This window comes from Oryctolagus cuniculus, chromosome 3, assembly GCF_051225735.1.
Source record: "Oryctolagus cuniculus isolate XC-2025 breed Fujian yellow rabbit chromosome 3, ASM5122573v1, whole genome shotgun sequence".
NCBI lineage: Eukaryota > Metazoa > Chordata > Mammalia > Lagomorpha > Leporidae > Oryctolagus > Oryctolagus cuniculus.
This window is the reverse complement of record NC_142869.1, coordinates 56,967,356-56,975,393: the sequence shown is the minus strand read 5'-3', so window position 1 is coordinate 56,975,393 and position 8,038 is coordinate 56,967,356. Positions and strand designations below refer to the sequence as shown.

Here is an 8,038-nt window from a genome sequence, read left to right as displayed (position 1 = left end):
ATGGAACCCTGCACCCGTGTGTGAGACCTGGAGGAAGCTCCTAGCTCCTGGCTTCGGACTGGCGCAGTTCTGGCCCTTGGGACCAATTGGGAGTGAATCACTGGATGGAAGACCTCTCTCTCTCTCTGCCTCTCCTCTCTGTGTAACTCTGACTTTCAAATAAAAAATATTAAAAAAATTAAAAAAGAAATTTGAAAAGCACCAAATAAATGAACTATAAATGCCTCTCAAGCATCTTGAAAAAAATGGCAAATCAAACCCAAAACTAGTAGGAGAAAAGAAATATTTAAAATGAGAGAAGAAATCAACAAAATTGAATAAAAATACAAAAGATCAGCAAAACAAATATCTGTTTTTTGAAAAAATAAGCAAAATTGACAAATCATTGGTACAACTAAACAAGAAAAGGAGAGAGAAGACACAAATCAATAAAATTAGAGATGAAAAAGGAAATATAACAACAGACACCACAGAAATATTAAGAATCATTAGTAATTCATACAAAGAGCTGTATGCCAACAAACTGGGAGACATAGAAGAAATGGATAAATTCCTGGACACATACAACTTACCTAAATTGAGGCATGAAACATAGAAAACCTAAACAGACCCATAATGAAGACAGAAATTGAATCAGTAATAAAGACCCTCCCAACAAAGAAAATCCCAGGACCAGATGGATTCACTGCTGAATTCTACCAGACATTTAAATAACTAACTCCAATTCTTCTCAAACTATTCAGAACAATCGAAAAAGAGGGAATCCTCCCAAATTCTTTCTATGAAGCCAGCATCACCTTAATCCCTAAGCCGGAGAAAGATGCAGCATTGAAAGAGAATTATGGACCAATATCCCTGATGAACATAGACGCAAAAATCCTCAATAAAATTCTGGCTAATAGAATACAACAACACATCAGAAAGATCATCCACCCAGACCAAGTGGGATTTATCCCTGGTATGCAGGGATGGTTCAATGTTCGCAAAACAATCAATGTGATATACCACGTTAATAGACTGCAGAAGAAAAACCAAATGATTATCTCAATAGATGCAGAGAAAGCATTTGATAAAATACAACACCCTTTCATGATGAAAACTCTAAGCAAACTGGTTATGGAAGGAACATTCCTCAATATAATCAAAGCAATTTATAGAAAACCCACAGCCAACATCCTATTGAATGGGGAAAAGTTGGAAGCATTTCCACTGAGATCTGGTACCAGACAGGGATGCCCACTCTCACCACTGCTATTCAATATAGTTCTGGACTGTAGCCTGGCCTGATATCTTGAGTGTATGTCTGAGAGACCTTGGACTGACAGTGGAATTGTAATCTGTTAATAGATCCTGAAGCAGGGGACCCACCTACCTAGACTATTTGAATTTCTGGCCCACAGAAGTTGTGGCATATTAAATGTGTATTGTTTTAAGTTACTAAGTTTTGTAACAACAGGTTATGTGGTAACAGATTACTATTAGAAAAGTATATATCATATGTAATAAAGAAATAAAATAAAAATATCTATTTTTATAAAAATAGACAAATTGGGGAGGATAAATTAGCAGGAAAAAAGTCAAAGTGTGATTAATTAAAAAATATGTGAAATGAATTCAAACCTGTGACCTGAGTACTCCTAGTATTCAAGTATATAAATGTATATTTTAGCATAACCATACCCTTATAAACTAATTGTATAGATTTGTATAATGGAAATGATCAATTCTAATTCATTATAAAAGTTAAAATATATACATGTGTCTAATGAGATTTTGGCTTCCAGTTCCATACAGAATTTTTTTCTGGAGATATCCTGAAACACCTGGACTTTGGTCACTGAAAAATACTTGAGTTAAAGAAGTCCCAGTATACATTCAGCTTTTGCTAAAACAATTTAATTTGATTGTTTTTAGACAATCATGTAGTTACCTCACAAATTGATTTTTCTTTTATTGAAGCCCCAAACAAGAATATACAAGGGGGCTTCCAAATATTTATGGAAAATGGAATTAAAATTCAATGTGACGTATCCAAAAACTTTTTGAAGCCCCCTTACATATAATTTACAAATTCTAAATGATTGTTTTAGTATTCCTTTCACAAACTCTTAGAACTTGCTTCAGCATTCCAGTTTTTTGCGAAAGTGTTAGTTAGTTGTGAAGACAGAAAAATAATGGGTCAATGAAGCTCTTTTGGAGGACCAAATTGCCTTTCCTTGTTAATCTTTGAGGGAATTTATAGTATGTTACATGAAAAGAAGAACTTCAATGTAAAATAACAATCTTTTAATTATTCTAACCATACTTCTTCATGTTATCACTGATTTCACTTTTTTTTAACTTTTATTTAATGAATATAAATTTCCAAAGTACGATTTATGGATTACAATGGCTTCCCCACCATACCATCCCTCCCACCCACAACCCTCCCCTTTCCCACTCCCTCTCCCCTTCCATTCACATCAAGATTCATTTTTGATTATCTTAATATACAGAAGATCAGCTTAGTATACATTAAGTAAAGATTTCAACAGTTTGCTCCCACACAGAAACATAAAGTGAAAAATAATAGATGATTTTTTTTTAAATGATGATGAAATCAGATCAGACCTATTGTCATGTTTAATCCCAGTGAGAGTCAAGTTGGGAGTTGATAATTTTTTTTTTCTTTTTTCTTTTTTTTTTTTTTACAGAGGATCAGTTTAGTATGCATTAAGTAAAGATTTCAACAGTTTGCACCCCCATAGAAACACAAAGTGAAATATATTGTTTGAGTACTCGTTATAGCATTAAATCTCAATGCACAGCACATTAAGGACAGAGATCTTACATGAAGAGTAAGTGCACAGTGACTCCTGTTGTTGACTTTACCAATTGACGCTCCTGTCTATGGCATCAGTAATCTCCCTATGCTCCAGTCATGAGTTTCCAAGGCTATGGAAGCCCTCTGAGTTCTCCGATTCTTATCTTGTTTAGACAAGGTCATAGTCAAATTGGAGGTTCTCTCCTCCCTTCAGAGAAAGGTACCTCCTTCTTTGAAGACCTGTTCTTTCCACTGGGATCTCACTCACAGAGATCTTTTGCCAGAGTGTCTTGGCTTTCCATGCCTGAAATACTCTCATGGGCTTTTCAGCCAGATCCGAATGCCTTTAGGGCTGATTCTGAGGCCAGAGTGCTATTTAGGACATCTGCCATTCTATGAGTCTGCTGAGTATCTCACTTCCCATGTTGGATCACTCTCCCCTTTATTTATTCTATCGGTTAGCGTTAGCAGGTACTAGACTTGTTTATGTGCTCCCTTTGACTCTTAGTCCTTTCATTATGATCAATTGTGAACTGAAATTGATCACTTGGACTAGTGAGATGGCATTGGTACATGCCACCTTGATGGGATTGAATTGGAATCCCCTGGTATGTTTCTAACTCTACCATTTGGGGCAAGTCAGCTTGAGCATGTCCCAAATTATACATCTCTTCCCTCTCTTATTCCCACTCTTACGTTTAACAGGGATCACATTTCAGTTAATTTTCAACACTTAAGAATAACTGTGTATTAATTACAGAATTAAACCAGTCATATTAAGTAGAACAGACAAAAAAAAACTACTAAGAGGGATAATGTATTAAGTTGTTCATTAACAGTCAGGGCTATGCTGATCAAGTCACCGTTTCCCATAGTGTCCATTTCACTTCAACAGGTTTCCTTTTTGGTGTTCAGTCAGTTGTCACCGATCAGGGAGAACATATGGTATTTGTCCCTTTGGGACTGGCTTATTTCACTCAGCATGATGTGTTCCAGATTCCTCCATTTTGTTGCAAATGACTGGATTTCGTTGTTTCTTACTGCGGTATAGTATTCTAAAGAGTACATATCCTATAATTTCTTTATCCAGTCTACCGTTGATGGGCATTTAGGTTGGTTCCAGGTCTTAGCTATTGTGAATTGAGCTGCAATAAACATTAGGGTACAGACCGCTTTTTTGTTTGCCAATTTAAATTCCTTTGGGTAAATTCCAAGGAGTGGGATGGCTGGGTCGAACGGTAGGGTTATCTTCAGGTTTCTGAGGAATCTCCAGACTGACTTCCATAGTGGCTTGACCAGTTTGCATTCCCACCAACAGTGGGTTAGTGTCCCTTTTTCCCCACATCCTCACCAGCATCTGTTGTTGGTAGATTTCTGCATGTGAGCCATTCTAACCGGGGTGAGGTGAAACCTCATTGTGGTTTTGATTTGCATTTCCCTGATTGCTAATGATTTCACTTTTTAAAAGCAAACCCACTGCAGATTCAGATGAGTTAATTACTGCATGGTGAAAAATAATTTCTCTGGGTTTGTCCTTACATTATCCAGTGATTCCATCCTTCTTATGCACATGGGGATAACTATCACAATTATCTTGAGACCTAAGTCCCTATCAAACACAGCCTAAATATCTAGGGTCTCAGTTAACCTTGGGGAAATGCAAGGATTTCATGAAAATCAAAGAGGGATCATGACAGTGAGAAGGAGAGACAGAGAGAAAGGTCTTCCGTCCACTGATTCACTCCCCAAAGCTGTGTTCACTCCCCAAAGCCAGGAGCCAGGAGCTTCTTCCGGGTCTCCCTCATGGGTGAAGGGGCCCAAGGATGTGGGCCACTTTCTGCTGCTATCCCATGCCACAGCAGAGAGATGGTTGGGAAGAGGAGCAGCCAGGATTTGAACCAGCGCCCATATGGGATACCAGTGCCTCAGGTGGAAGATTAACCTACTGTGCCTCAGTGCTGGCCCCAGCACCACTTGTTATAGGTACCAGTTTTCATTGTTCATTTGACCCTCTTATCCATGGTGGCTTGTTGTAGGCAGTCTATAGGCAGGCTAGGGGCAAAATAAAACAGTAATCCTAGCTTCCTGAATGCCCCCAGGCAATGTTTTGTAGCGGTGATCCAAGGGTCAGTTAACCCAAGTTCAGTCGTTTTATAGAACCTTCAGGATGCAATGAATTGTGTATATGAAACACTGGAAAAGTAAACCTAATTTTATTTCCATTCTGGGAAACTAGAACTTTTGCTTTGCTGACTTTTTTTTTGTGTTGGTTGTGATGGAATTTTTCAGGGAGTATTGTGATGAAAGCAGAATTTACTCTGAAAACCTAGTGTTCTTCATTTGAACTCAATAGAAAATATAACATGTTCTTATACAAAGAAGACAATAGTGTTTTGAAATATGACATGAATTATTAGGTCAGGCTGAATACTAATCTACTGGGGAATTTTCATGAATGCAACCTTTTGACTTCTTAGCTCTTTTTTTTTGGAGGGGGGAGGTGATCTCCACCAATCATTTAGATTATACATGCATTGAGATAGAATCATTGAAAATATTAAAGAAGCTAGATTTTCCAACAAGAGAAAATGTCCAGGATAAAATGGTATGTGACTGCTGTGGGGCTGGAGGCTCAGGTTTCTGATCAGCTTTGGTTATTTGGAAGGAGATAAGGAAGTGAGAAAATCCATAGAGAAGGAAGGATTGAAACGTCTCTGAGATTTTGATGAGCTAGGCAAATAAATATGCGGTGGCACTGGCAGGCAGCGTAGATACAAAATTGTAGTCATTTAAAAAATAAAGAAATAGAACGTAAGGCTTTTGCTACACGTGTGATTAAATCTCCATGGAGAATCCATGGAGAGAAAGATTGAGATGCTGGAGAAACAAATGATACTGTAAAAGTGAAGCACTCTGATTGAGGCAGATAGTGAAGATCACTGGGAGAGATAAGGTTGTTTTAATGATTTTCACTTGGGGCTAGCTAAAAAGATAAGCTGGAACTTCCCACCATTGAGGAATGTATTGATCAACCTGTTTTATAACCACAGGTAGGCAATATACTTGTCAATAGTAGCTACTGATTTCTGACAGAAAAAAATAATATCAAGCAATTCAGCAAAGTTTTATATTTAAATATTCCTGTTTGGATATTTGCTATTCACAATAGGAAGCTTTGCATAATTGGAAGGTTATTTTTAGCTTGATGCTTTTTAATTTTTTATCTTTGGATTTTGACCTCTTTTTTTGGTCCATATGTCTTTAGAGCTCAACTATGTGAGATAGATTCTAGTAATTGACTAGTCTGTGTACATATATATATACACACACACATATTATATGTACATATATAAATATTATAAATATCTAGCAGTTAAATCATATTCAGTGCAGGAGAAGTGAGAATTGCAGCAGAGAGTGGAGTCAGATACAAATATTTCTTATTTTGATCTTTGTAAAGCTGAGAAATTATTTAGCCTTTTCTAAATACATTACATGAAATATTTAAATAAAGAATGCCATGAGACCACACCTGTGTTCAAGCTGGTGGTGGAACTCATTCATCACAGATCCCAGAGACTGCAGTTTGATGTCTCTTCTCCCAGTGGCACCTTACTCTGCGGGAAAACCATCAAGATGATAACAATGAATGACACTTGCATCTTGACACTGGGAAGTCCCAAAGGACAAGTTCTATGCCCTGAAGCCCACGGGCATATCTATTTGCTTCTCCATGCTGAAGGCTGTCCTCCATGGCAGCCAAGTCAGCTTTGGAGTTTTGCATCTACATGGTGATGATGCCCTGGACATTGCTCTGCAGATCTTCATCAAGCTGCTCCACTCCATTCCTCACAGTGATCTTCTGGATTACCCCACGCTCAGCCAGTCTTACTACTAACTACTGGAAGTCCTCGCCCAAGACCACATGAACTTCATTGCCAGCCTGGAACCTCATGTCATCATGTATAATCTCTTCCATTTCTGAAGGACTCACTGTACTTGACACCATGCTATACAAGGACAGCTGCCCCTGCCTGGATCACATCATGAGATACCAATTCAAGCAGCCTGTCATGCAGCACCAAGAGAATGACCCCTTGAGCCAAGAGAGTGATTGCTTTCTGTATGTCACGCAGCAGCGTCCAAAGAAGATCCAGCAGATGCTGTCCACAGTGCTGAACACCATCATCTTTGAAGACTCTATGACCCAGTGGCCCATGTCCCATCCTCTGCTTGGCTTGATACTACTAACTGAAAAGTATTTTTTCTGACCTGAGGGAAAGTATTGTGAATATCCAGCCACCAGAGAAGCATTTGTGCCTCAAAAACCTTATGGAAGGCATCCAGCGAAATCTTAATAAAACATAGGTGTTTCACCCAGAACCTGTCAGCATTCCGTCAAGAAGTCAATGACTCGATGAAGAATTCCACTTACAGTGTGAACAGCAATGACATGAGCTGACACCTCCTTGGACTCTACTTGAACAGAGCAGTGTCCCTTTGGTTTGGCCCAGAGAGGTGAACAATTACAAGGGACAGGCCTTTCTGATCCTGTTTCCCACCTCCAGTGGTGTGGGACAAATGGCAAGGGTCACTTAGCTAATTCTCTGGGGAATGGGTATGAATACATTCAATTGGGGATAACCCCCAGTGTCTTGCCACAACCTGTCTCATATAAACATGTATATTTTTTCATAGCATTTTGAACAAGGTTTATATTCACTTAAGTTTAAAAACAAAAGGTTTGACTGAAAAATTTTACAGAGTCTAGTGCACCAATGCTGCTGTGAGGGGCTGTGTGTGTGAGTCAAGATGTAAATTCTGGTGGCCTGAAACTTCACTGGAAAAAGGTGTGTGAAAGTACAGAGATATATTTAATGACATTTTAGAGACAAGTAAAAATTCCTAGTGTATATTATTTTCTTATTGCCCTTTCTTCACCCCCAAAATGATCACATCCTGTTGCTGTATCAACCTTTATTATTAGGAACTCTGAGCTGTGCCAGAGCACATCAGTACTCTTGTACTGTAGATGGCACCCTCAGCCTCCCTGCCTGTTACAGTGATGCATAACTCCAGCTAACAGTGTTTGGTGTTACTTCCTCCCTGCTTTCCACATTGCTTACCTTCATCTTCAATCAGATGCCCCTTGCTTGTAAAAGTTGGATTTCACAATGTGTTTTAGGGTTTCTGGCCTCTGGATGTGGAGACCACAGAGAAGTAACCGAGCCAGTT

At 38.6% G+C, this 8,038-nt stretch overlaps 1 pseudogene; it reads left to right on the top strand.

The window, feature by feature from the left end:
• The first annotated feature begins 6,298 nt into the window (after positions 1-6,298).
• On the top strand, positions 6,299-7,265 carry LOC149127344 (exportin-7 pseudogene; annotated as a pseudogene).
• Positions 7,266-8,038: the final 773 nt, after the last annotated feature.